This window comes from Halyomorpha halys, unplaced genomic scaffold, assembly GCF_000696795.3.
Source record: "Halyomorpha halys isolate HHAL.00 unplaced genomic scaffold, Hhal_1.1 Scaffold237.1, whole genome shotgun sequence".
Classification (NCBI taxonomy): domain Eukaryota; kingdom Metazoa; phylum Arthropoda; class Insecta; order Hemiptera; family Pentatomidae; genus Halyomorpha; species Halyomorpha halys.
The window spans coordinates 1,070,862-1,086,191 of record NW_027112495.1 but is presented as its reverse complement, the minus strand read 5'-3'; the positions used below and the strand labels follow the sequence as shown (position 1 = coordinate 1,086,191).

General features: G+C 29.7%; 1 protein-coding gene across 7 annotated transcripts in view; it reads left to right on the top strand.

Annotated features, from left to right (window-relative positions):
* LOC106679977 (glutathione hydrolase 1 proenzyme) overlaps nt 1-15,330 on the top strand; it is a 134,779-nt gene that overhangs the window by 84,418 nt on the left and 35,031 nt on the right. Inside the window, exon 1 of one of the 7 annotated variants that reach the window (XM_067050338.1) lies at nt 1,602-1,664. The exons of the other annotated variants lie outside the window; for them this stretch is intronic. The gene's annotated coding sequence lies outside the window, so the exon portion shown is untranslated. Of the gene's footprint in view, nt 1-1,601; nt 1,665-15,330 lie in introns of those variants that run through there. 7 annotated transcript variants of the gene reach the window in all.

The following is a 15,330-nucleotide window of genomic DNA, read 5'->3' as shown; positions in this document are numbered from 1 at the left end:
TTGTAAATAGTAAATGAAAAGGGTAATAGTAACAGAATAAGAGAAGAAATATTAAAGAAAGTTAAAAATGTAACTAAGCATTTTATACGAGATCGGTTTTATAGGATATAAACACAAAGAATAATTTATTTTTTAAATAAAAAAATAAGACAACTATTTTAAAAGCTGTGAATTTCATTTTGTTGTTTAATTTTGGCAAGCTTCTTTGGAGCTCTAATATGAAAAATAAACCTTAAAAGTTCCAGCTTTTGTTTTTATAACTCCCCATAAAAAGTACGTTTCTGAAAAATAATGAATTTTTTCAACAGCTAACGCGCATTTGATGTTAGAAAATAAGGCAATATTTTATCTAGACTAAAAAACGGAAACAGCAAATGCGATTGAAAAGTAGATAATGAATTATTTCAAGTGCGCACGACAAGAAATTCATTTCCAGAAAAATAAACTACAATTTTCATTCATTTTTGCGAAATGCACTATTAAGTAATTTATAATGGTGAATCCTATGCCAAAGGATAGTAATTTCCATATTTGCAAAAATATATTTAAAATAATATTGTTCCTAATAATTAAGAAGGAAATATAGATTTTTGTGAAATATTAATTGGAATAAAATTTTACATAAATTGATCTATTAGGGCTCAAATATTACCAAATTTGCTGTTTTAAATACTTCTTTTCCTGTGTTAGGTATTTTTAAAAAAATAATTCCATACCTGATTTTCAATAACATTTACTTTATCTGTTGTTAAGTCTAGGTAAAAAAAAAATAAATAAATTAACGCTTTATTTTCTGTTTGAAAACGGTTCAATTTTTACCTCGAGAACTATTGAATGCAAACAGTTATGTCAAGGCTCATAATTTAGAAAAATTACTTACCTTAAAAGATTTTCTATTACCTTATTTAGTACCTTAGGTAGTTTAAAAGATATGTAACTCAGAATGAAAATTAAATTTTATGTTTTGAAACAACTGACATTTTTTTATTCAACCCATCTATGATTGGAGAGTCATCAATGTTGTCTAGTAACTATATTTAATTTTCATTAAAGTAATAAAAAAATGGGGTGAAACAACTCGATTTTTTTCTACCGGTGCATGGATAGTGGTAAACCTACGTCAACTTTAACTTACGTTAAAGGTTTACGTCAGAATCCATTGTAAGAATTTATTTTTCAATTACTCCTAAGTTAAATTGCTATTTTACTGGACAATATCAAGTCTAGATAAATGGTACTTTCTTATCTATTTTTATGCTATAAAATACAATTCAGAGAGAATAGTGCTTGAAAATCCGTTTATCATAATTCAATGATGTATAATGTACATCATTTAAATGTCAATAAAATTATTAATGGCATACTATTCATTTTTATTTCTAATGCATTTTTAAGAATTCATCGTAATTTTGATAAATCTCAGTTTATAGTTAAGATAAAAATAAATGGTAAATATTTCTTCAACTTTTATCTAGTGAACCTTGTTATTCCGAATGGCTGATGCTAAATCTGAATTTTAAATCAATACAAATATTAATTTTCACCAAATGTATTCAAAGCACACACCGATAGGTTTTCCTGAAGGTCGTATTATTTATAGATGTTTTAGTGATTTATTTACAACATGAAATCTTTGGCATCTCTCTGAAATCTGTCAGTTTCAAGTAAGCTTTATAATGTTTCTGATACCAATATTTCTAATAATAATAGCTATTTTATTATTTATTATAGCTATTAAGCTGTTATAAAAAAAAATTAAAAAGGTTATTCATCAATAAATGATTTTTCATTAATATAAGGATATTTTTTTATGTTTAAAACGATATCGATTACGAGGACAAAACTTATCATTTCTTGCATGCACACAAAGCCTACCTCTCTTCAGTAGTGGGGAAAAAGAAAAAAAAGTTGTATTTTCCCAAACTTAAATAGAGAATTTATAAAAATTGTCTGGTATAATGGCGGATCAAACTATATTCGGGACCGACTTACGTTCGGATTCGATCAAGCAAATTTGAGTCCCCTCCCCCCCCCCCCCGAATCGGGCCTTTTGAGTCACTTTATCGTTTATTTTCGTTATGAGAAATTATATACAGTAATAAGAGAAACTCGTTTACCTACTTATTTAATTTATTTATACCTTGGACGTTCCGGGAATGCTGCGTCTCTTCATCACTGTCTAGAATTTAATATTAATTTTTAAACAAGTTTTTCTATAATTATATATAATCGATTAATTACATTTCTAATTGTTAAATTGGTAAAATTCAAACAAATAACAATTTTTTAACAGTAAATAGGAAGTGGTCATGGGCGATCAAAATAACTCATATAGTAATTACATTATTTGTAGAGAGATAACGTTTAGCCACATATAACAGGGCTTCATCAGATCTAAGAAAGATACAAACTAAGATAATGTTAGTTTTTATTATTAGATTAATTAGACTAATTACGGTTGGTGTAATTAGACCAAAATAATGTAATAAAGTCAAAGAATAGATATAATATGAAATAAAAGTAAACTAAGGTACGGTTAAAAAATGATTTCAAATATGTGAACATGTAAAAATGAACAAAGTAAATTAAAGGGAAAAAAATTATTATAAAATAAATATTGAATATTAAATATAAAGCCGCTATGAAATAAATATTAACTGCTCTAGGTGGGATTCGAACCCTTCCACTCAGTCAATTTCTTTTCAATAGTTTAATTCAAATCACTTCCAATTTTTTCCCTGAAAGATATTTTCAAAATGTAGTTTGTCTATACTGTAATTTCAATTTAACTAGCAATACGACATTAACTACACTGCAGTATCATTAAATAAATAATTATTTGTGTTTAGTAAAAAATATAATGTTAAATATATAACATTATCTGTTCTGTTACAAATGAAATAAGAAACAATCGTCTATTACGACTTGATAGCCTTATCTCGAGTGGGAAGTTGAGCATTGTTGTAGTCTCTGCTTTCTCACTTTCCAAGTGTTCTAGAACGTTCCAGTCCCACCATCCAGGCCGGTGGCCGCAGTGCCCCAAGCGTATGACAGGAGTGCCGCAAGCGAATGGCACTTTCTGAAAATATTACAAAAACAGACAGGAAAAACATTAAAATAAAAATAGCATATTTGCTATTTTAATTTTAATGTTTTTCCTACCATTTTACAACGAAGCGTATGACAGGAATGCCGCAAGCGAATGGCACTTTCTGAAAATATTACAAAAAAAGAAAGGAAAAACATTAAAATAAAGAAATGTAGATAGTTGACCGTAGATTAATGCTTGAAGAAGTTTGTCGGGGGGTGCGGTCAGCAGAGAACAACATAAATAAACAAAACCATATTTATTTATTTTATGCCAACGTTTCGACCTGAGTTTCAGGTCTTCATACAATTGTATGTTACTCTAAATGTTGTTGTTATCTCTTCTGTCCTATAGCCCTGATGAAGACCTGAAACTCAGGTCGAAACGTCGGCATAAAATAAATAAATATGGTTTTGTTTATTTATGTTGTTCTCTGCTGACCGCACCCCCCCCCCCCCCCCACAAACTTCTTCAAGCATTAAAATAAAAATAGCATATTTACTATTTTAATTTCAATGTTTTTCCTACCATTTTACAACCAAGCGTATGACAGGAATGCCGCAAGCGAATGGCACTTTCTGAAAATATTACAAAAACAGAAAGGAAAAAAATTAAAATAGCAAATATGCTACTTTTTTCTTCTAGTATTTAATTTCCACTGTTTCTTTTTTCTTCTTTTCCTACATATTCAACCCCTCAAATGATAATTGTGCCGACATGTTTACTCTTTTAAACTTCGGCGAGAGTGCCCCGAAATATTTTTACCCTAACAAGTATGCCACGGATTCTGTTAAGCGCAAGAAGTACCATGGCAAAAAAAAAGGTAGGAAACCGATTATCTAGACCTTTCCAGGTCGGTGGATCTTTCTCTAACGGCTAACATTTACCTTTCGAAACCTCGAGCAAGAAATAGCTGTGTTATTCTGTTTCTATTGTTATTAGTTTAAATTAATTCCAAATCACGGATTATGCAAATAAGTTAAGAAGTAAGAAAACGGTTTGCGACTTTAACGAGGTTGCAATTACCATGAAATACTAAATGGAAAAATCCTTTTTGAATTTTAAAATGGTGTTTGGTGTCTCACATGATAGGCTAAGAAAAAAAATCAGAAGATAAATGTATTTTTATGGTTTAAAAAGTTAATTTAATAACATGATATACTGAAAATAATATGATAATAAAATATTTTTGATATATATATGGTAAAAGTAAATAAACAAATAATGTAGGTTTGTAGTTTGTATTCCTCAACGTCTGCGTCGTTTGTTAGTATCAAGACCAGTCTGATGGCTTTTCTTCTTCTCTTTTCTTGATTTTTCCAACGCGCTATCTAGTGGACGGTAAAAATAACAGTTATTATTTTTTTTTTAATTATCTATAAATTTATCGGTACAGTACGCATTTGACTTTCCTATCAATATATATTTTATATATTAATGTATTAATATATATTTTTGAAACCCTCTAATGCTAAAATTGGTAGAAAGCGGCAATTTTCATATTTAAACAATTTTTATATTTGATATAGTTAGGTATAGATAGAATGGAAAGCGAAAAAAAAATCTTGAAAGTTTTTTCTATTATGGACAACATGCATATTTACTATTATGTCCTTAATTAAAAATAAATTGTATTTTAAAGTTTAATTTACTTCAATTATGTTTATTTTACATAATTATATGTTTCAATGCCGTTAAAATTACTCTTATGGTTCATATTAACTATATTGTTCTATTTTTAAAGTTACTTTGAATAATTATACTGATAACCTAAAATCAAGATATAGTCTACAGAATCAACAATCAATCCTCTTTAATGTATAAATACATATATTTAAATTTTCATAAAAAGGTACGTGTATTTTATCACGAACGTCGTCACTGTTCTCAGAAAAGATTATATACACTCAGATAGCGATATTGTTATAATTATTGCCTGGTCTTGATTCCCTAATATGCATCGAATAACGATTTCACCTGTTGCCTTAGTTAGCGCGCAAATAATATTTGCGCCATATTGACCTAAAATTTACGGCTATGACGCAAACTTCATAAGGAAATTTCATTAGTGTACCATGAGTAAAAATCTTTATTAATTTTTATATTAATTGGTGTTATAAGAAAATTATATATCATTTCCAGTTATAAAATTATATATAAAACCTATGTTTTTTATTTTAGAAATAAGGAAGAGTTACTTAAAAGGTTTTCTATTTTCTGTAATACTTAAAACATCTTTAATCAATAATTATATTTTCATAACAACAGTAAACTAACCTTTAAAAAAGCCATGAAAATTGAAAAAAAAAAAAACCAATAAACTGGTCTCAAGAAATAGAAGAGAAATAATTCCTAAATTAAATACTAATGGGTGGAAATAATTCCCACAAAGACTGAAATTGAATTTTTGTATAATCGATTTTACTCATGTTTTCGATTTTCTAAAAACAGCTCTAAATATTCTGAGTAAAATTTTTTTATGAGTTTTATTCTCATTGAAATAGTTTGACAGGGCTTATATAGCGAATTAAAAAAAAATATATACCTTTAAAGCACCTGTAAATGTTTTTTATTTTAAATAATTAAAAATATTGCATTGCTAACAGTGACAGTACTGGATATTATATGAACTAAGGAAGAGTTTGACAATTAACTAAAAGAGAGATACAAACAGCAGTTTGGACTGAAAAGTCGGAAAAGCCGTGACAACCCGCTTCATCTCTTGTTAAATTGTTGTATTCATGGCAGGAACAAAAATCGTATTCTTTACTCAAACCTCGAGAAAATCGCCGTATTAACATCAAACTAACTCAAACCTACGCAAGGTTAGCAATGCTATATCTTATCTTAACTAGAAAATCCAAATTAAAAATAGAAACAGCTATTCTTATTTTTAAAACAATTCTCAGACCACTGCCGATATACTCGTCTGGCTGTGAAATCTGTGGAGTAGCATCCTTTACGAAAAAGAAAAAATTACAATCTTTTCAAAATAAAGTCGTAAGAATTGCAGTAGATACTCTTTAGTTTATAAATAACAGCCAATTGCATCGGGAATTACAAATAGAGACATCGAGGATTACATTAAAAAAAAAAGTTCATGAACTTCCACTCCCAGTTACCTGAAGTTAAGCAAGCAGTGACCTACAACTTGGGAAACCCAACCACAACCCAAAGACTAAAGCCCAGGCTGCTGCAGGAAATCCTGTTAAAAATTCTATATTTATCAGTTCTGTTATTGTTACTCTAAAAATTTATTTTATCTTAATTTCTTTTTTTTTCTTCATCTTTTTCTTAAATTCACTTTCATTTTTTTTCCATTGGAAGTCAATTATTTATTTTATTAAACCTATAAATGTCATCGTTTTTTTTTTATCAATTTTACTTTTATCTATTATTAAGAATTATTATTTTAATCTATTTATTTACTTATTTTTTTGTTTTATTTATAACATTGTGTATAGTTAGGGGTGTCTTTTGTATGAGACTATACCTCTTCCCCCCCCCCTAATCAATTGTTCAATAAAAAAAAAAATTAAAAATGTACCTCTTACATACCATGTACAGGCCACTTGTTTCATAATAAAGTACAAATTAATACTATTAGTCTTGTAGATTTATCTTAATTCAATTACACAGACTTGTACAATAGTAACTTGTACTTTAGTACTCTTTAACTACTGTAATATCACTAATAGTCATCCCTATCATGAAAAAAATAAGTATTAGTATTATTACCACACTAGTTTCTACACTTGTACTATTAATTAATACTATTAGCTTTCATTATGAAACCGGGCCCAGGCCGATCTGGTATTAAATAAATAAAATGACCTACAACTTGGGAAACCGTACCTCAACCCGAAGACTGAAGCTCAGGCTGCTGTAGGACACCCTGTTATAAATTCTATATTTATCAATTCTATTATTTATTGTTTGTTAGGTTTACAAATTTTACAAACTTTATTTTTGTTATTACTTTATTTTTCTCTCTTAATAAGAATTATTATTTTTGTCTATTTATTTTATCTTAATTTTTTTAAATTTATTACGTTTACTATATCTCCTCCCCAATAATCAATTGTTAAAAAAAAAAACTAAACTGTTATATTAACCATGTAAGGACCAGGCATTAAATATGGCCAGGTATAAAGGACCACCAGATCAGGTAAAATGAAAATTTAAAAAAAAATCTAAAGAAACCTTAAAATAAGATTTTTTTTAGTAACAGCAAAAGGAAAAAAAAATTTGAATTGTTCATTCATTTATTTAGATGTTTAAAAAAAAAATCACAAAAATAGCTATAACTTGCGATTGCACCAATCTACACAAACTTTGGGGATGTAAGGTGCTAAGCGAAAGTTGGCGAATGGGCGCATCATAATAGATTATTTTTACTTAATAAATTGAATCTTTTTATTCATTTGAATATAAACAGAAATACACGATTGGAGTTACAGTTTATATTATACAAGGTCGTCTACTGTCGTCTTTGCCTTGAAATAATTTCCCTGCCCTCCTTCAGGAGAACGGAAGTGGCAACGAGGTTGAAATTATTTTATCATACTATATTTCTTGAATAAATGTAATTTATTATGAATAAAAATCCGGATGTAGCAGTGACATAAAAACATACTTTTTCTTTTGCATAAATGTTAAAACCTTATCTGAAGCAGCGAAATGTAAACCACTTAGCTATAAATGCAAAAATCAGTCGTGCATTAGAAAAACAAGATGTTTTGCTCAGTTTTATTGCTCATAAATCTACACTAGAACTCTTAGTGACGGATTTCCTAACCGGGAATGTGCTTATCTTTAGAGACTTAATTGTATAACAGTCATTAGGAGGAAACGAATTCAGATGCTCAACACGTACGAAACTTTAAACCAATCCTAGGAAATGAATTTGTTTTCTCAACAAGCTACACTGGGGTAGCTACAAAGATGTGCTGAAGGCAACAAAATCTAAAATTTCCTAACACTTTTGACAGGATTTTCCATTAATATTATTAAATATTTTAATTTTCTCGACTCTAACAGTAGCTGCATTTAAACTTTTCATAAACATAATGCGAATATTGACACTTGACAACAATGTTTTCCGTTTTTATTCAAATTTAACACACAGATATACAACATTATATCTACAAAAACTCAATTCTTAATTTCAATGTATTCGTAAAAAAAAAGAAATTAAATCTATACTGGTACAACCCATGAAGAGTTTAGGGTGCAGTATTTGTAAGGAAGTATACTAGACCAACTGTCGTGCATGGAGGTAATTCGGTCAGAATCGCACTCGACCGAAAGATTTTTACCCAACTAAGAGCGCCCTGTTTTTTCAATTTTTTATGTTATGCGGCTGGGTGGACCCAGAGAGCTCTATAACCCACAGCGATGACTCTCAGCTAGAGTGAAACAGGCCTGCCATAACCGGATTCGAACCCAGGTCTTATGAGTTAGTGGCACAGTGCCTTACCAATGAGCTAGCCACTCCCACATGTATTAGTATTAATTTTAAATTTAAGTGACTCTTTGATCATATTTTTTAAAGCAATTTGCACATTTTTAAGTATGTTCTAAAATCTTCCTCCTTTTTACTCCATTACTGCGAGACCAAAAGGTTGTTATCAAACGGTAAAACCAGTTTTCAAGTTTGATGGCTCAAATTACTGAATGAGATTCCGAAACAGTTTTGAAACAATTTGAGCTCAAAATAATAAAAAAAATATGGTATTAAATGAGTTATAGCTGTTCGTCTATGCAGGGGTTGCCAAAAAGTCAATCGCGAGGCCATTGTTGGTCGATTATAGTTAATAGTAAATCTGTCTTTATATGAAGCTAATTTGAATTAATAAATATTGTTAATAATTTTCTTCTTTTATTAATTTTGTTCTTTTAATTCTCCTGGACATGAGTTTTTTGGCACTTTAAATTATTATTGTTGTTTTTACGTAGGAACGTAAGTACGTAGATAAGCCGTATATCTACATTTCAGTTCGGGCTGTACTCAGCGAGGTATTGATAGAATTGTAAAAAGTAATTTATGTTATTCTTTCATGATAAATTTTCCTGGTCCAAAAGAAAAACAAAACACAAAACTGAAATATTGAAATAAAATTATCAGCCTTAAAGTTCATTTTTATAGCAACTATTTTATATTTACGAACAAATAGTACAACAACTTATAAACTAAAGTTTAAAAATTAAATTGTATTTTAAGTTAGTAAAAATCTATCTTAAAGAAGTGTCGGAAAATCTAATTTTTTAGATACTGCATGTACGGAATACTATCAAAACAAAATAAATCTGGAAATTTATTTTTTCTTCGTGAGCCTATATCTCGGTAAATTAATAAGTGATTTAAAAAATAAAAATTAGTTTTGAACATATATTTTATTTATCTACTCATATCTTACTGGAATGCACCTTATACTGAAACGCAGTGTATAAACATAGCACGCATTTCACACCCCTCCTCACCTCTTAGACTACACCCATGTAAATCGGTCGGGACACATTTTAAACATAAATAGTAGATATTATATACTGAAAAGTTGGCCACCCCAGGTCGATAGCATTGTAACAATTTATGAGCTATAATGATTGCAGCTCGTTAAGATCGATATTTTTGAGCTTTAACTATTAAAGAAAATCTGGTGTGGTACGCGCTTCATTCAACTTTCACTTAAAAACAAAAAATTATAATTTGTTTTCGAATACTCATTCAATACGTAATTGTTATAGAATCATATATAGCTTAAGTGGAGTTAAAACTTATTTATTTAATATCTATAGTGACAAGAAAACCTTAGCAGGCTACCACCAGTTATGTATTTATGTTTTTCATATCATTTTGCATTACATTCTAAGACTTTCATAATTAAACATAATGTTTTTCCCTAAAATCTTTTGTTTTTCAACAATATATAATACATCTATTTCACTATTCTTACTCTGGAAATATATTTTCAACCTGGAGAAAACATTTTTACTCCTATCTCCTTAAATTTATTATCAAATCCTTTCATAGTTCATATTTACCCATTCTCAATGACTAGTAAGAATGTGAGATGGATAATGATTTGAAATAAATAAAATCAATGGTGCTTTAAAGGTAGATTTTTTTAGAAATCCGCTTTTAAGCCCTGTTAAACTATTTCAGTTAAACTATTGGCCCGCTTGAGTATAGGTCATACTCTCCTCACGCACTCTCACCTGATCAGAAAACTGCCACCTCCAACGTGCAAATATTGTCAGTCCATTCTTACGATTAGAGATATTTTTGAAGAGTGTACTCACTATTTGCCAATAATGAAGAGGATAGGGCTGACCCCAAATTTATCAGAAGCTCTCACAGATGAGGAAGCTAAAATTACACGAGTGTTTGAATTTTTAAAAGCACATCGCCTTCTTTATAAATTATAACTCCTCTTCGATTTTTATTTTTTTATATTTTTTACTTATTTTTTTTTATTACTTTTTTTATTTTTTATTTTATTTTATTTTTTACTTTTATCATGCCATAGGCGTTGATGACCAGAGGGTTTTACGCCTTTAAGCAACAATCAACTACAACAACTATTTCAATGACAGGACAGGACTGACTCAGGAATTTCAACAGGATAGGACTGACCCCAAATTTACCAGAAGCTTTCACAGATGAAGAAGCTAAAATTACATTAGTATTTGAATTTTTAAAAGCACATCGCCTTCTTTATAAATTATAACTCCTCTTCGGTTTTTATTTATTTTTTTTTTTTAATTTTAATCATTGTTATTTACTTTTATCATGCCATTTTATCAGGCGTTGATGACCAGAGAGTTTTACGTCTTTAAGCAGTAATCAACTATTTCAATGAGGATAAAACCTATCTGATATTAAAAATCACCTAATTTTACATTGATATAACAGGTTTAATCAAAACCGCAAGAACCGTTTTTGAGAAAAGCAAAAAAATGCGAAAACTCTATTCTATAAGGTGGTTTTGAGCTTGGCAGTCCAAATAAACATTCAACATTTGGCGAGACTTGGTATTTGGACACAGGGGACCTCAAAACGTGTATTTCCGTCGAAAACTCGAATTCGAAATTATACTTGATCTCATACTTTCCCTTACTATATATTTTATATATCCGTTATTGAAAGTAATATGTTATTATATTTCATAACCTCTTTAAATGACCTAGAACTACCGTTAGCAGCCATGGGAAACAACTGAATTGGAAACTGTTTATGTTAGACATAGACATTCTTTAGCGAATGTAATGTAGTGAGTCACTCGCAGGCAATTGGTTGTACAACTTTATGATGACTTCCTGGTGCTAATTATGGTCTATTATGTAGAGATAAGTTGTATTTTATGGTCAATCTTTGACATTAATTGGACATTAGATATTTGATAGACCAATTTACCATTGCAGAGGCTTAGAAATTGTATAAATTTATAGAGATATAGCTATTAGCCATATTTACAAAATCTTAGCGGTAATTTTATTTTTTGGCCATAAATAGTTTTCCCAGAAATATGTTTGAAGCAATAAAAATACGTTGGAGACGACCTACAATCTTTTGTCTCTTTTTATTTTTTTTTACATAACTTGGAATTTTCAGGCGCCTTTTAGTATTTTCTGAACACTTATAAAATCACAGCTACTTCCTTTGTTATTGAAAACCTTTCGACTGTCAAGGAAAAAATTTTTAAAAAATTTTAATTTTTTTTAGATAATTTGGAAATTTGATTTTTCAAGAGTTTTTTACAGTTTTCTGAACACTTAAAAATTAGAGCTACTTCCTTTGTTGTTAAAAACCTTTCGGCTGTCAAGGAAAAAATTCATAACGAAAAAAAATTATAATTATTTTTAAGATAACTTGTAATTTTGAATTTTCAGGCGTTTTTTATAGTTTTCAGAACATTTAAAAATCAGAGCTACTTCCTTGGTTGTTAAAACCTTTTGGACTGTCAAGGAAAAAATTCATAACGGGGCACATCAACTCCGAACTATTTTTCCTAACAAAAATTGCAAGAAAGTTTGAAAAATTTGTCTTAATTAATCATCTGTAATATGGATGACTCTGATTTTGAGATGCGAATAAAAAAATTATTAATTAATCATAAATATTTTAATCGTACAATCATAATATTATTTCTTTCCTTAGTTTTCTCCCATAAATTTAGAGGTGATCAGCTGGAATATAGTCAAACGAAATTATAACATACTATTATTCTCCTATTCCTTCTCAAAGGAAACATAGGTGTCCTCGTTGTGAATAGTCAGGTACCTGCAGACATACAGGCCTGAAAAGATTGGGCAGTTATTGATTTCTTAAATAATAAAAGAATACTTTGGCCACAACAAGACTGGATAAACTGAACAGTAGGAGTTGACACTTCGAGCCAATCTGATATGGTCAGCTGTTTTATCAGGTACTGCTAGTATTTTAACTATCTTATTTAAATGTGTAAATAATTGAGATTAGATTGGTAAAAAGGAATGAATAATTTTCCTTTTATTTTTGTTCATAAAAATATTCCGTGAATCAATAATTAACAGCAGTATAAAATGTATATTTTAGATTCCCATCAGTTGTATCAATTGTACTCGTAAATAAATTGTTTCAAATCTTTTCGATTAACTTTTACAGTTTATTTTCTGTTTAACGTTGCACAAACATACATTTATAAAGACATTATATGTCTGGGTTATTAAATTAACAAGTATTTGATAAAAATTCTAGAACGAAAGTTGAAGTTATGGGTTATTTACTATAATAACATCTTATGAACAAAGGGCGCCACCTTTGTTAATATTTAAGTTCTATTTTATTTTACGTATCTTTATTTTATTCCTTTCTATAGTATAAATAGCCGAAATCGAATGTATGATATCTCATAAATCTCTCACGATTGTCTCTCTGGAACACACTAGCGTATGGATTCCGACGTTTGTTACATCTTTTATTTATCAAGCATTATTAGGTATTCTGTGGCCAGTGTCAAAAGTGTACCAGCTTAATATTTGCTATCATACTATTTGAATTTGCTTGACAGTTGGTAGTAACATCAACTATCAGCGCCTGTGCGACACACACCGTCAGTATTACAGTCATCGCTAAAGAAAATCGTCTCCTGTCGTGAAAATCGATTGGGAGTATCCTTTACATCGGCTTAACGGGTTCAAGGGCAGTGACTATTCGGTATAAATCTACGGATTTAGCACGGATGTCAGTAGGCACACAAGGACCTATATTCCTTTCCTCTAAGTAGACCGTCCATGGACCTAACCTCTGGGCGGCCATATAACATCCTAGAGAACCACAACACAATTATCGATTAAAGTACGAGGGATAGTATCATTCGTCTTACGCCCGATTGGTGTGAGTTGCCTCCAGTAGGCTTCTCGAACTCGAAGGATGGGAGAAGCTTGGTTTTCTGTTATAAGTGGTCATCCATTTCGAACGGTCATCAATCCAAGTGCTAACCACGCCCAACTTGGCACTGATAACTTTTGATTACCTACTGTAAGAATTTATTTATCGTTTTATTTAAAAATAAAAAAAAAAGTTTATAATTAAAACATGTTTCTAAAATCGAAAAATTAGGACATATCTAATGAAAAAAAGCAAATTAACTTCAGAATTTTCAGAAAGTTAACATCAAAATTTAACTTATTGGTTTTAATATATAAGTGATACAATAATTGACAATGTTAAGTATGCATTATTATAACTATCTAAAACCAACTTAAAAAACCCTTTCTTGCTTTACTATGCTTGTAATTTCTCAAATAATGGATTATTGAATATCTTGAAACATTGCCTTGATTCGTTTGTAGCCTTTATCAATTAGGTCTGTGATCAAGATTATTTATATTTGTCTAGAACAGGCCGGTGATAAAGCGTATTGTTTAAGATACTTCACCAATGAGTAGCATAAAATTTATGACAATATTCTCTGTGGTTTCATATTATTGTCATCGAATTTATTAGGGAATGTGTCAGAGAAAAACCTGTAGTTCGTATGTTTTTTTTTATCTTCTTAACAATATATCTTCACTTTCCTCAGGAAACAGGTGGCTTCATAACAACAGAGTAGAATTTTTAATTTCAGGTCAAAGTAAACGAAATACAATCATATAATCTAAAATTCTTTAAAAAATTGTAAAGGTTAATTTAAAACCACACCATACTCAAAATCATAAACTAAATATTGAGGGAGACTTGCAGGGTTAGTCTGAATGAAAATAAAACCAAAAATTGTGAAGATAATAATACTGCTAAATTAACGAGAAAATATTTAAATACGATCATTCAAAATTTGAAGTGGAAAAAGTACTGAGAAAATGGTCTTTGTTCACATCGTGCGTTACAGTATGTTATTGAAGACAAATCAAAGTAATAATCAAAAAAGTTGTCTGTTTATAAAGAATCGAAAGAGGCATTGTGAAACATTCTAACTGTTTGGTATCTCATATACAGGTAAGTTAAGTCGGAATGATAGACATGGGGTCTTCGGGATTCAAGTCAGTCTTTCATTCCGAGTGACTGTGTAGAAATCCTTCCATTCACAATTATCTCTGATCCAAACGACAATGGATCACAGGGATTTCCTCATTCAATGATTATGAAATTCATATCAAGCAATAGTATCAAATTATATTATATTGTACCACTAAAGGTGCAGTTGTAATATAAATGAATATGGTGCTATATTTTTATATAAACTTACGTACGAATGAAATATGTTGGTATGTATTTCGTTCACTAAAAATTGAAAAAAAAAAAGTGGAGAATCTAGCCATTGATAGAACTCCAAACATTTTTAGAGAAGATCTCAAGACCATCTTCTTTTCAGACGCCTAGGAGGATTATTAGGTAATGAAGGAGAAGCCAGGTTGAAAACGAGTTGGTTTGTGTGGTTGGGAAATTGATCATGGATTGGTGTCTGCTTTTGTATGGCAACATATGGGACATTGAGGTCCTGATGGATCATTTGATTTGTGACAAAGTGAGGAGCATTAAGGATTTTGGACTGTAACAGTTAAATGTATAAACAAGAAGTCTAAAAAAAATTATAGACAATTAATAAAAACGGAAGTAATAAGCAAATGAAAAAGTAGATACAAGAGAACTATAAAATTACAGTAAAGTACAAGAAAATATCGAATATAGATAGATATTAAATGAAAATATACATAATTATGAGAGATAGTTGACCGTGGATGATGAATGAGGAGAAGAT